We start from the raw sequence: 15,381 nt of genomic DNA on the forward strand, positions 1-15,381 counted from the left end.
TCTGAATACAGGAGGCCGTTGTACCCCCCCTGGCGACAGGACTAGATGGGAAATAAGCCACAATTAAATTGAAAAAATAATTTTATTAACGTTTCGACGCCCAAATCGGGTGTCGTTGTCAAAATACAAAATACTATTAAATTAAACAAAAATGTTGTTGCTAAGTAAAAAAAAATTCTAATAATTTATTTAATCTGACTCATTTATATTGGCAATGCAGACATATATTATATAATTTAAAGTAGAAGACTTTAAAATGATATTGCCAATATTAATGAGTTGCGTTCCTGGAACGACTTTACTTTTGTTGTCTTTTGGTTGTCTTTTTAAAGACAGATCACATGCTATGATTTTTTTGTGACGGATATTCTTGAGTTGGGATTGATTTCATGTAATCGAATGAACTATCTTTCAGTAAAGTCGTCCCAGAAATGCAACTCATAAATATTGGCAATATCATTTTAAAGTCTTCTACTTTAAAATATATAATATATATGTCTGAATTGCCAATATAAATGAGTCAGATTAAATAAATTGTTAGAAGATTTTTTACTAAGCAACAACATTTTTGTTTAATTTAGTAGTATTTTGTATTGTTACAACGACACCCGATTTGGACGTCGAAACGTTAACAAAATTATTTTTTTCAATTTAATTGTGGCTTATTTCCCATCTAAATAGTTCAGTATTTAATTTGTTTATTGAAGTTAAAAAATTGCAAAAAAATCAGAATAAGATAACTTGTATCAAAGTTCGCGAACAGTCGAAAATATATAAAGCCATTTTAAATTAACCATTTTTGTCTACATTGTATGCATTGTATGCATAGATGCGTTGTATTTTAGTGTACAAAAATCCCCCCAAAAGTCCTCGGAAACTGGTGGAAAAATATACTGCTAGAGCAATATAAGAATTGTCATCTTTTCACGAATGCTGCACAACTTATCCAATACCAGCATAGCAGCCAGGTTGATATATGACATATTCTAAGGCCAGGTTAAACAACAATGGGGACAGCGAATCTCCTTGTCTCGGTCTAGAATTTACGCAGAAAGCATTGATGTTTTCCTTTTTACTCTAACTTGTTCAAAGGAGTTACTTACACATATTTGCGTTATAGCAACTAGTTTTTTAGGTATCTTCTTCTTTAAGTACCGTGCCCAAATTTTAGGCGTGGGTAGCTTCCATAACAATTTGCCGATATCGTTCTCGATCTTGTGCGGCATGTAACAATTGATCTGCTGATAATCCAGTCCATTGACGAAGGTTTCGGAGCCATGACTATTCCTTCCTACCAATTCCTCTTTTTCCGCCGATCTTTCCATTGATTATTAACTGCAGCATCCTTTATCTGCTACCTCTCATTATATGCCCTAGATATTCAAGTTTTATCTTTTTTTATTATCTTGACTAAGTCATCTTCGCATTGACCTACTCTGTTTAAGACTTCTCTTTTTGAAATGCGTCGAGCCCATGATATTCTGAGCATTCTACGATATAACCACATCTCAAATGCTTCTAATTTGTTCATCATGTTAACATTCATGATCCAGGTTTCACAATACAGGATACACATAACATTTTAAGAACTTGATTCTTAGTTGTAAGTTCAGCTGAGAATTGCTCAGAATAGATCTAGTTTCATAAATGTTCCTCTTGCAATTTCTATACGAGTTTTGATTTCTTATCCGGATTTATTGTCTCATTTATCCAACATCCTAGGTATTTAAAATGGTTAACTTTGGTTATCGGTTCATTACTGACAATTAGTTGTATAGGGCCGACGCGACGTCTTGTTTATAATCTACAAGTAGCTTTGTCTTTGTTGTATTTATGTACATAATACATCGTTTTCCTTCTATAATACCTTTTATTTTAGTGTTCTTTATATGCTCAAAAAATAAGACTGTCTTAAAATGATCTTGGTCTGGTCTTTGAAAAAAAAAATAAGATCATCAAATTATAGAGCACATTTATAAATTTTCTTAAAAATCTGGCTTCTTCTCAGTGTAACTCGAAAATGATGAGGTACAAAAAAATTATTCCGTACAAAAATTTAGGATTTTTTTGCCAACATTTTTGAAGTTATACTTCTTTAGGCGCGATTTCATTGAGGTCGATTTATTAATCTGCGCGCATGCGCACACCGACAGTATGGTATTAGTCGTTATACGGGCTCTGATTGGGTGTTGAAATGATCTGTCAATAATTGTTCAATATGGAGGTTATCGGTAAACAAAAATATTGTATATGTTAGTTTTTATTGTTGTGAGGACAGAAATAAAATCAAATTTATAATTATAGTGACTTTTTAAATAGTTTTGAAAAGCCACAGGTACGTAATTCTAAATGTTTCAGTTGTATTCCAATAAAAAATTATCTTCATACCTATCTATTTGGAAAATGTAAAAAAAATAAAGTTACCTATTAGTAGGCAATGCTTTAATTTACATAATCTGATTACGAACAAACTTTCTACAAATCTTCATCTAATATATCGTTTTCTTACTCTATATTTTGTTGTATTTTAATTCGACAAAAAACAAACTAATAATTTGATTAAATTCATATAAATAAACAAAATGTCAAAAAGTTTATGATGTAAACGTTTAGTTTGTGTATATTCCCACATGACGTATACGCGAAGGTGGTGCAGTAGGAAATCGCTTCGACTTTCGTACGGCGCGATGGACGTGAAGTGGGTTCAAGCCCCAAGCAAGTTGTTATTTTTTATTTTTTGTATAGATTTTATGATTGTAAGTATATTATTATATAATTTTTTTCAGAAAATACGTATTTAATTAAAATTTTTGGCAACAATTATTGTTCAGAAATCATTTGTGGCATTTTTCAATGTGTTTGTGTGTGTTTTATTTTTTTATTTTTTTAATTTTTGGTATTGTTTTAATAAAAATTTTTGGAAAGTAGTAGAGAAACTGTTTAAAATATATTGATTTCGTTGAAATCATATAATAGAAGTATAACTTCTTACGTGCGTACAAAGTACACACATTCTTCTTTTTGCGTCTGTTATGATTAGATACACTTTTAAAGAACATGGAACACTAATACAAAGTCTTGTTTATCTCTTACCCCTACTTCTTTGTATAATAGTTCACCTATATATAACCTATAATAGTCAAGTTCGCCCAAGAATTACAGTACGTATTCGTAATTAGGTATGAGCAAAACAAACCTGTTTTACAACACAACTTTACGAAGGAATAAATTTGCGGTGAGCTGTCGGAAATGTAGCAATGCACAAGTTAAATGCTTTTCATTCCGAAAGTTATATACCCGACCCCCATGTGTAACGACCAGGGACACGTCGTTAGAACAATCAATGTCACTCGAGTGTTGCCTGAGAGAACGAAGTCTACTGTTGACATTGAATAACTACATGTAAATACTTAATGGAGCTTTTTTCAACAGTAAAAAAGATCAAAAATAGTTCTTAACAGCAATAGTACATTAAAGAAAAACAATACAATATTTAGGATAGTTTTTTTTTGCTTGGACTGTAGTCATTCAGCCAGTCTCAATCAAAAGTAAATGTATTAAATATATTGCCAAAATATGGTTATTATAATAATATTACAATATTTTACTTCTTATTTTACCTACTCATTACAGCTAATGTACATACTATGTTAATAAATAGTATAAATATATTATATCTAATGTTTATCAAGAACACATAGTGTATATATTTTACAAATAAAAATATTAATGTTAATTATTTCAAATAAATGCATTCTTTTTTTGTATTTTTTTTTTGTTTTTTCTTTGTTTTTTGTCTTGTTTTTTTTTGTCACAACGATAAGATGTCAACCCGGTTCAACCCCTCGGAGGTTTAAATCCTGTTAGTGATTTTTTTCTTTAATTTTTTTTAATTTTTTTTATATTTTTTGTATTTTTTTAGTTATTAGATTATTTTAGATAGTAGATTTTTTAAATTTAATCATTCTTTTTAATTTATTTTTGTTTCATTTTTTTATTATATTTTTTTTAATTTTTTTTAATATTTTTTTTACATATTTTACAAATACCTATACCTATTTACAATAATATTTTACTATCCGACAAGAAAGATACCAAACAGTCAAAAATTTTCTTTTTATTCAGTGACAGAATAAGAGAATATTTACAGGGAGTGGGATGTTCTGGTCTATAATTCTTTTAATTAGGTGACTGGTTACGTGTTTATGCTTCTTGCATTCAAAAAATATGTGGTTTAAGTCACTTTTAACCTCACATTCTTGACAAATATTCGAATCTAATATTATGTTTATTTTAAATAAATGTGCAGGATAACATGCATGTCCAAATTTCTACTGATGGTGGATATGTATTTGCGAGGGAGGGTGAAATTATCATACCAAGGTTTTTCCGGAATAATCGGTTGTATCAAACTGTATTGTGTTGTTGATATGCTACAGTACCTTTCCCAGTGTATTTTCCAGTTCTTCATCTGTTCAGTTCTTAAACAAGCAAAAGCATCTAGAACGCAGGGCTGATATTTGGTATTTAGGATAGTTGAACTATTTAAGAACAAGATAATTTATCTGGTTATTTTTTAATGATTTTAACTTCCAATCATGTAGTAAGATTTTTCCTCACGTGTTTAATTCTGTCCAATCCGATTATTATTATACCGGAATTTTCAACCTATACGCTCTGAGCTTCGCTGGTGTCGCTCCTAGCGGATTAGTAAAGCAACTTTCACCGGTAATTTTTAAATTTATTATTTAATTGTTATCGCTTAATATTTACAACGCAAAAAAGTAGTTAAATTGTAATCGATTTTTTTAACTTTGACGTTCTATTGATGAAATATTAATTTCTTACTTCGGATACTTTCGCAATTATCGTGTAGATGGCGCTAAGATTAATAGATTAATTTATAATTACATATTACGGAACATTAAGAAAACTTAAATTCAGTATTTAAAACGTAAGTATATTTAAGGTAAAAATATATACCACAGCTTTGACCATCTAATATTCTTTATAATTAATGTTTTTATTTTTAATTTTAAATTAATCACTTTGACATTTATGTCAAATTTTCAGTAAACGTTTACAGACTTGTCACTACTGGCGCTCGCGAATTTTTAAATATCCCCTCTACGTATACTAGGAATATTTTTAGGTAGACTGTTTCTGTTTAATTACAATGAGTTTCCTAGTTTGTACAGCTGTCACATGTAAGAAAATAAACCATAATAAACTTTAAGTTCTGCATCTTATTTCAAATTGTCACGAGGACAACATAAATCGGCACTTTTAAGCGCTCGATTGTACTTTGTGAAGATTATTTCATGAATAGAACTGTATTTATAAATAAGTTTAACTAATATCTTATTGATATATTCGTCTGAATATTTGCTAAACTGTGCTGTTTACTTTGACAAGTTGAAAAATGTGTGTCACATTAATTGGGATAAATGTCACTGAATATTTTTATACAAAGACTTGAATGTAAGTATTAAAAAATGTCGAATATCACACGATAGTAAAAATAAGTAAGAAAATAATGCTCCATTATGTTTCCCAAACTTGTGTCCATTCGGAAATAGTCACTAGAGCCCTCTATTGCATAATATTCTTGAAATAGAACAAATTTAATGTCTTCTAGTGCGTAAAATGCTGCTCTGTATAAAATGAAATGTGGAATATGTAAAAAAAGAGAAAAGAAAAGCAGAACACAAAAGAACTTTGAATAGTAGAAAAACATATTCTACGTACGCACTTCATCTTTTGGATCATAATCATTCTTTCAATGATCAATTTCAAATTCTTTATATTTAAAATAAAGGCCTTTTATCTCTGTACTAGAATCTATGGAAATTAACAGCTCTCCCATCCTCAGCTTATTCAGTTAAAGACTATAAAGTGTAGACGTACAGTAAAAATTCATAAATCTATTAAGGAAGGCACTCTGCCGAAACAGCTATAGTTTACGATTTATATTATAACAGATTTTGTGGGATTGTTGAAAACAGAAGTTGGAGATAATACTCACTAAAAAAGATATAAGAAAGCAAAAGACACTTGAAAACATCTCTTCGAGCTTGTAGAAGCACTTCATTACTCCTATCCATTTTAACCGAAGTGAATAATTTTTTAACCACACGAGCACGCATTTAACTCGTATAAAATTGATAAAATTTGATATCTGATGGTTGAGTTTTAAATTTTTGACTATCCAGAGCATTTTATGAAGAATAACTTTTTTTCGTAAAATTGATAATAAAAAAGTTTCCATGTGGTTCCTAGCTACGCATTCATACTGTATAAGAGCTTCTGTATAAGAATTTTAAAATTGCAATGCCATATTCGGATTCAGTATAATCAAAAACAAAGTAGAAACATATTTTATCAAAGTAAAATGATAAATTTAACGATATTTTTAAAATTAATAATACAAAACAATTGTTATTGTTTAAACAATTAATAAACAATTAGCGGCCAAATCCGCGAGTAGAACTTTTTACTTTAACATGTATATAAACTAACATAAAAGTTTTAGAAAAATATAAGCTTGTTTGAATTTTTCCGAAACAATGCATGTTTTGGTTCTAATTGACTCCTCTAATAACAGATTTTGTGGAATTGTTGAAAACAGAACTGATGGAGATAATACTCACTAAAAAAGATATAAGAAAGCAAAAGACACTTGAAAACATCTCTTGGAGCTTTTAGAAGCTCGTCATTACTCCTATCCATTTTAACCGAAGTGAATAATAATTTTTTTTACCACATGAACACGCATATATCTACCTACCGATTGACCAGCCGCAATTGTCTGTTTCAATTGACGTTAATTGAATAGGGTTGATGTGTATAGGCGTCAAGCATGGTAGTTAGTAATTTGCATATCGAGAGGATTCCACGATTATCTGTATATGTGTCTAGGTAATTGTGGCATGGGCATTATTGTAATCATCCGATCTCGTACAACAAAAGCCTCAAAAGAACTTGACGCTGGAAGGTATCAACGTTTGCATGACTTTTGAAAAAATGTAGACAAAAGGCGAATTTCATTGTCATCAAAAAAGCCGCATACTATTTTGAATAAACGCTTTCATTCTGTAATATGGCGTGTTAGTTATTATTCTCAATACAGTAGAACTTCGATTAGCATCACTCTTTTAACCGTCACTAAGTCCAAACAAAATAAATAAAATAAAAATCTATATTTGACTATAATAAATTATGTCCCTTAATAATCCATTGAAATCCATTGAAATGGAGAAAAACTTAATGTAGATCCAGAATTTACAGCTTTCATTGTACAAATGTATGTAAGAGACTAGAAAAAGTTATAACAGGTCTAAAACAGAAAGATAAGGAGATATACAAGGTAGTAGAGACTGAAGCAAAGCACGCTGTAACCACTGCTAAGGAAATATTGCTGTAAGAAGAGCTGTAAGAAGAGTTGAAAAGACTCGAGGGGATGAAAAGGTTATACAGGGTGTCCCGAAAAGAATGGTCATAAATTATACCACAGATTCTGGGGTCAAAAATATGTTGATTGAATCTCACTTACCTATATACAATAGTGCACACAAAAAAAGTTACAGCCCTTTGAAGTTACAAAATGAAAATCGATTTTTTTTCATATATCGAAAACCCTTCGAGATTTTTCATTGAAAATTGACATGTGGCATTATTATGGCAGCAACATCTTAAACAAAAATTAAAGTAAAATTTGTGCACCCCATAAAAATTTTAAGGGGGTTTTGTTCCTTTAAACCCCCCCCAAACTTTTGTGTACGTTCCAATTAAATTATTATTGTGACACCATTAGTTAAACAAAAGACTTTTAAAACTTTTTTGCCTCTTAGTATTTTTTGATAAGCCAGTGTTTATCGACCTATTTTGAATATTTGTCGAATCCACCACATATTTGTATATGGTCAAGTACGATTATAGAGACCTGTTAATAATCTGAAAATGTATTTATAATTTACATTTTTAGGTATATTTTGAAAAAGAAGCCATATCTCGATAAAAGGTGATTTGTCAAAAAAAGACTAAGAGGCAAAAAAGTTTTAAAAACACTGTGTTTAACTAATGGTACCACAATAATAGTGTAATTGGAACGTACACAAACATTTGGGGGGTTTAAAGGAACAAAACCCCCATAAAATTTTTATGTAAATATATTAAAAAAGAAGCCGCATCTCGATAAAAACTGGCTTATTGAAAAAATATTAAGAGTCAAAAAAGTTTTAAAAACGTTGTGTTTAACTAATGATATCACAATAATCAATTAATTGGAACGTACACAAAAGTATGGGGGGGTTTAAGGGCACAAAACCCCCATAAAATTTTTATGGGGTGGACAAACTTCACTATAATTTTGTTTTAAGATGTTACTGCCATAATAATGATACATGTTAATTTTCAATAAAAAATCTCTAATAGTTTTCGATATATTGAAAAAAATCGATTTTCATTTTGTACCTTCAAAGGGCTGTAACTTTTTTTATGAGCACATTTGTACTAAGGTAAGTTAGGTTAAATCGAACTATTTTTGACCGCAGAATGTGTGGTATAATTTATGACCAATCTTTTCGGGACACCCTGTATACAGTATTAATACAGCTAGGGACAAGTTATCAAAGGACTTGACTCATGTACGGCAGATTAAGAGTGCAGATAGAAGAGTGTTAAGCACCGATGTTGAAATATAGCAAAGATGGTATGAAAAAATGAAAAGTTTTTCAACCTAATAAAAATATATAAAAATATTTTTAAAAGATATTTAATTGAAAAACTTATTGGACCATTTTCCTGGTGACACCTTCATGGTTTTTTTTTATCGGTATAACCGATAAAAAAGAAGAATTGTTTGAAATATGAAATAACTGGACATAGAAGCCGTAAAGATAGGCCTTAATATGAATTACAGCAAGACCAAAATCATAACAAATACAGATGAGGACATCACAATGAGGATCGGACAAGATGAAATAGAACAAGTTCGCGATGATATATATCTGGGTCAAATTATAAAACTTAAGAAGGAAAACTAAACAGCAGAGATCAAAAGACGAGTTAAACTGGTATGGGCGGCATTTGGAAAACTAAGCTACATTCTTAAAAACAAATGATATCCACAACATCGTAAGACCAAGGTATACAATCAATGCGTACTCCTTGTTCTCACTTACGGTTTCCAAACGTGGACGTTTACAAAAGCAAACATGGACAATATCATAAAAACGCAAAGAGCAATGGAAAGGTAAATGTTGCACATAAGACTATTGGATAAAAAGAGAAACGAGTGGATAAGAGAGAAAACCAAAGTTAGGGATGTTAGACATAAAGTTGCGAAGTTGAAATGGAAATTTGCCGGACACGTTATAAGACAAAAAGAAGACTGATGGAACAAAATTCTCATAAAGTAAAGACCGTAGGATTATAAACGAAGCAGAGGAAGACCACAAATGAGATGGGCAGATGATGTCAAGAAGCACGTGGGCTCTAGGTGGATAACTGTAGCGACAGACAGAGAAGAATAGAAAAGGATTGGGGAGGCCTATGTCCAAAGATGGGCCGAAGAAGGCTAATTAGATAAATATACCTCCATGGATTCTAAAAATTGCAAGCCAGTTGGATGCTGCAATGAAGACAAGAGGGAATTCTAAAAGTTGCAATTCACAACCCCGTCTGCACAGCTTGGTAAATTCCAACGGAAAATGGACCAAGTTACTCGATAGGAGTAAGGGCCGGTTGTTCGAACGCTAATCAATATTGATCACTATCAAATATTTAATTACTGTCACAACTGTCAATGTCAACTTTGGTTGGGTTGCTGAAAACATAGTTAATTATAATTATGAGATTAGTTAGTCAATTAACATAACAATTATTAACATAATTGATTAACTAATTTCATAATTGTCATCAATAATTATGTTTTCGGCAACCCAACCAAAGTTGACATTGACAGTTGTGACAGTAATTAAGTATTTGATAGTGATCAATGTTGATTAGCGTTCGAACAACCGGCCCTTAGAGTATTAGAAAAATGGTATGAATACTTTAGAAAGTTTCTAAACGAAGAACACCAGGGAAAAGACAGTGGATGTGGGATCCCAAATTAGAATGTTATACCTGGGATAGCGAGAGAAGGTTGTCGCGGCGTTAAATAAGATGAAGAATGATTAGCCATTAGGACCTGATGGAATACCTTGGAAGGTTTGGAAAATTCTAGGAGTGGAAGGGATGAATGGAAGAAAGGATGCCCGATGCATAGAGAGAGAGTGTTATGGTATCATTGTATAAAGATAAAAGGGGAGTTTCAGCACTGTAAGACCTATAGAGGGAAAAAGTTAATGTCGCAGATAATGAAAATTTGGAAGAGAACTCTAGAGCGAAGGTTAAGGTGAGAGACAGGAGAAGAAGGATAGGATAGGCGAAGAACAGTTTAAATGTATTCCAAGAAGGAGAAAAACGTATGCCTTGTTTTCTTTAAGACAGTTAATAGAGAAATACGCCGAGATACATTACAATACATTTGGTATTTATTGATCTTAAGAAGTCGTACGACACAGTTCCTAGACAAAAGCTATGGAGATGTATGAGATAAATGGGTTCCTGAGAAGTATGTAAGGCTCGTGAAGGATAAGTTTCAGTGACTATTAACGCTCTTTACTGAGTCTCTATTTGTTTCATCTTGTTATGGATGTACTGACAGAGAAAATAAGGAAGGAGGCTTATTGTTCAATGCTTTTTGCTGATGGTATCATATTAGTAGAGGAGAGGAGCAAAGAAATGTTGGAGAAGTTGGAGAAGGGATATTGAAGAGGAAGGAAAGAGGTACGCAAGTCGAAAACAGAGTATATGTGATTTGGAGGAACAGGAATAGTTGGGGACATAGAATTGCTTGTAGAAAAATTAGGACGAGTAGGAGAATTTAAATATCTTGGCTCCTACATAACGGAAAATGGGACACTAGATCGAAAAATTGCCCACAGAATACAGGATGGTTGATAGAACGGAAAGCGGGGTACTTTGTGATCGAAAACTCGATATAGGTCCGAAAGGAAAGATATAAAAGTGTGGTGAGACCTGCGTTGGTGTACGGCGATAACGTGTGGCCTATAAAGAAGATTCAGGAAAAGACTGAAATGAAAATATTACGGTGGACGCTGTGTAAGGCTAACGGGAATAGGATCAGAAATGACTTGATTAGGAAAGAGCCGGAATGATTGCATTTTCAAAAGGGTTCATGAACAAAGACTGCAATGGGTTGATCATGTTAGACGTAGAAATGAAAACTAATAGGCCTGCATCCGCGTACTAAAAAATAGTTTATTAATAGCAAGCTGACAATTTGTTGTATGGGAAAACTTTGATGTATGGGAACACTGGAACAGGGGAAGTTTTAATTGTGGAACGTGATTTTAATTGTGAACGTGTCATCCTGACAAGTTTCTGATTGTGAAAACTAGCAGGTTGTTTTTTAGTTTATTCAATAGCAAACTTTATATACTATATGAAAAAATGTTTGTCCGACAAATATATTGGGCATTTTAATAAGTCCGACACGTAGAACATGTCAAATGACAGGAATTATGTTGGTGATAAATAGTAGTCTGATTTTTGCATGAGAGTTTAATGAAAGGGTAACAAATCAATTGTAAGTTCTGTTGACAAAATACATGGGACGTTTTCGTAGTCTGACGTTCGAAACCTGTAACCTGTTCCACAATTAAAACTTCCCTTGTTCCAGTGTTCCCATACATCAACGTTTGTCCGACTAGACACCGTTAAGCTATTAACAAATTTTCAGCTTGCTATTAATAAACTGTTTTTTGGTACGCGAGATCCAGGCCTATAAGGATAGGTCTTATCTGTAGAATAAGTCAGTGGCGGAACAAAAAGGAGTATTAAATCAATATATGTCTCGTATATATTTTTATTTGAATATAAATTTATTTGGATATAAATTGAGATTTCATACTAATTTAACTTTTATATGTCTCGCAAATAGAAGCACGTAAATTTTATATTTCGAAAAGTTATTCCCTATTGCACTGAAGCGGTAGGTAGTTGTTCAAGAGTACATTAATATACATGGCAGTACGGCTGATGATTTTAACTTCTCCAGGGAATTTCTTGATTGCTTTTTCAGCTTTTCAAAGTATAGTTCATACTCGTAGTAGATTCTGAACTTGTTTTTCTGGCGAAGGCAAAACTTTAGCACAAAGTAATAGAGTTACACAATAATGCACATCATATTCGCAGTCTTTTGTTTGTGGATGAACTTTTCAAAGCAAATAAATTTATTTAATAATTAATTAATTTACGTACGAGAATAAACTGAAAAGTGTGTTAATAATTAATTTATACACGAGACAAGAAAATAGAAAGATGGAAGCAGTACATATAGAAATTATTTAGAGATGAGAGGCAAACAGGACACATAGAACAATGCAGTAGTAGAGAAACTGGGTCAAGTATAACAAAAGAAAACGTTACCTATGCAGTAAAGTTGGCAAAACATAATAAAGCTACATATTCTGACGAGATATCAACAGAAATTATTAAATTAAGCGCACAAGGTCAAATGATATACTAAAAGAATTGTACAATAGCTTAAGCCTTGTTTGCCCTTAATGTGTTGGCAAAAAGATGTATGGATTTTTTGTTAGAATAATCGGAAGGACGATGCGAAGAACTCTCATTTTTTTGGAACGTATTTTGTTTACTCGTTTTACTTTTGTTTATCCCGCAGGAGAGGGATATATATTGAAAAATGAGCGAATCATAATATAAATACGCCCATTTGTCAGAAAGCAGCTTATAAGGAAGAGATAAGTAGTAAGTGATAAGTGGAAAAAGGATTATATTTTATACTAAGTAAGAATAAGTAAATGTTATCGGTTATAACTCCATGTAAATGATAAATATCAATAGGTTTGTTCGTAGTACGATCCAATCGATCAGCAACCGTTGCCAACCATCAGACGCATGCGCAGTTAACAGTTAGCGCTGCGCAGTTAACAGTTCGAGTTCGTAGACTACGAACGCGCTTGCGTCTGACGGTTGGCAACGGTTGCTGATCGTTCTACGAACAAACCTAAAACGATTGTTTTTTTTTGCTTTCACATTATTATTTTCAATTCCCGATTGCATTCGAGTGTGAAAAATTAAAATAATATAAAGTACAACGCCCCTCGAATTATCTGGAGGGTGCAAAATTTGGCCAGTTTAGCGCACTCGAGTTAACTCGAGTGTGTACGTTAAGGGGTTAAACAACCTCTTTATATATGTTTCATTGATTACAACAAGGCATTGGACAAAGTCCTACATAATCCTACAACTACTTCAAGATAAAAATCTGGTTATGAAAGATATTATAATAATATCAAACCTTTTTAATCAAGTTACATCTGTAAAGGTTGGCATCGAACTATCAGAAGAAATAGAAATACAACGAGTGGTACATACTTTCTCCGATACTCTTTGGTTGCAGAATTACAGGTTCTGATAATATAGTTATAGATAGTAGCGAAAAGACCAGACTTACTTTAAATTACAAAAAGACGACATTTATTACCATTGCAAAGACACAGCAACAAGGGATGTTGCACCCATATTAAGGAAGAACTCATTCAAAGAATGTATCCATGAATGAAAGAAGTATTATTATATAGAATGGAAGCTTGGACGCTAAAAAAGGATACACGTAACAGAATAGAAGCGTTTGAGGTGTGGGCTTACACAAGAATTTTAAAAATAAGTTGGATCAATAAGGTTGTGAACAACGAAGATTTAAAAACAATGAACAAGGTAAACGAGATATTAAATACAATTAAAATAATAAAATTGTAGTATCTGAGTCATGTCATGAGAGGTGAGAGAAATGTATTGCGACAGATCATGGAGAAAGATACTGGGCAGAAGAAGCATCGGCCGACTAGTATATCCTAGCTAGCTAAACAGTTTGGCAAAATGGTACAATTTTGAGCTACTTAGAGCAACAATATCAAAGGTAAAGTCAGCTGTAATGATAGCGAACCTTCTTAACCCATTCGCGAACCGCACCTGACTGAAGTAAGCATATGGGTTAAAGAAACGACACTTAAAGAAGAAGAAAGGGGAAATGCGCCAATTATACTATTATACAAAAAGATGGAAGATGGACTAAGATTATTACTTATTACATATTGGAAACTCTCGACATATAAGTAAACGAAAACGAGGAAAACCATAGAGATAAATTGTTCAATATTTATATGTCTCAAGGTTAATATATAAATAGATATTCTTCTTTTTACTACATACATAATTTTTTATTTACTCTAACTCAAAATTTTTATATACTTTTGAGTAGCCTGGTATGTATACCCAGACACAAATTGCTAGCGCCTAATTTAATAGCGCACTTAAACCATAGTTTTTACATAACAAAAATCTTTTCCAGCTAAAAATTTCGTTTGGATAAAGTTCCTTTTATCCTGAACATTCGAATACTTCTCTTTGTTTTGAAAAAAAAACGGCCTGTAATTTTGACGTATATTGCGTTCATTATCGCTTGATTTTCGATTATCTACCACTTATTTGTAGTTTTTTGGATTCAGGGGGAGAAAGAGAAACAATCAGAAACTAACTGTCGTAGGGTGAACATGAGTATTTAATCATTTAGGGGATGGTCTCGCGAGAAGATGTTCCCTGAGGTCGACATAGAGGATGGTTTTCGCAGAGTGAACATCACATTAAGTCTCCTACGAATAAATAGCTCTCGATTAAGCCCTTGAATAATTGATCTGTAAATTCATTTGGGCTGAAGTAACTATTTTTATTAAAAATGGTACGAGGATGGTATGATCCTGCATTTTTGGTGCCTATATGTACCCTATTTTCTGTTATTTTGATGTATAGGGAATGGAATCAGTGCACTGGACATTAACATTGGAGAGAAGGAGAAAATTTCACGTAGATCGGTCAAGTAGTGTTTGAATTTCAATGTTCACCGCGTTTGAAAAAAGCACTTTTGAGAAAAACGCGTTTAAAGTTTTTGACAGCTTTTATTTTTAATTTTTTTTGTTTGTCAAATCGTGAAATGCCGCCGGAATATAGTTTTGAATCGCGGAGTAATTTACAAAAGAAAAGGGGAACAGCTGTTAAACGTTTTTCACTACGCTCAAACAAGCTGGCGCGAGGTGTTGCAAAGCGAGTCGAAGGTAGGGATCAATATTCTTGATGTTATTTAGTTTTATTTACAATAATAAAAAAATCGAAAATTTCAAAGTTTTCAAGCCATCCCCTTTCCCCCTTTAATTTGAAATAATAACTATTTTTTTAGACAGTGTATAAGACAATACATTTGTAGATATTTTTAAAACACTACTCAACGGA

At 32.2% G+C, this 15,381-nt stretch overlaps 1 protein-coding gene across 2 annotated transcripts in view; it reads left to right on the top strand.

Annotated features, from left to right (window-relative positions):
* The window catches only part of LOC126879937 (low-density lipoprotein receptor-related protein 2), a 538,921-nt gene that overhangs the window by 356,688 nt on the left and 166,852 nt on the right, over nucleotides 1-15,381 (top strand). The window lies entirely within an intron of this gene.

Source organism: Diabrotica virgifera, chromosome 2 (assembly GCF_917563875.1).
Source record: "Diabrotica virgifera virgifera chromosome 2, PGI_DIABVI_V3a".
Lineage (NCBI taxonomy): Eukaryota > Metazoa > Arthropoda > Insecta > Coleoptera > Chrysomelidae > Diabrotica > Diabrotica virgifera.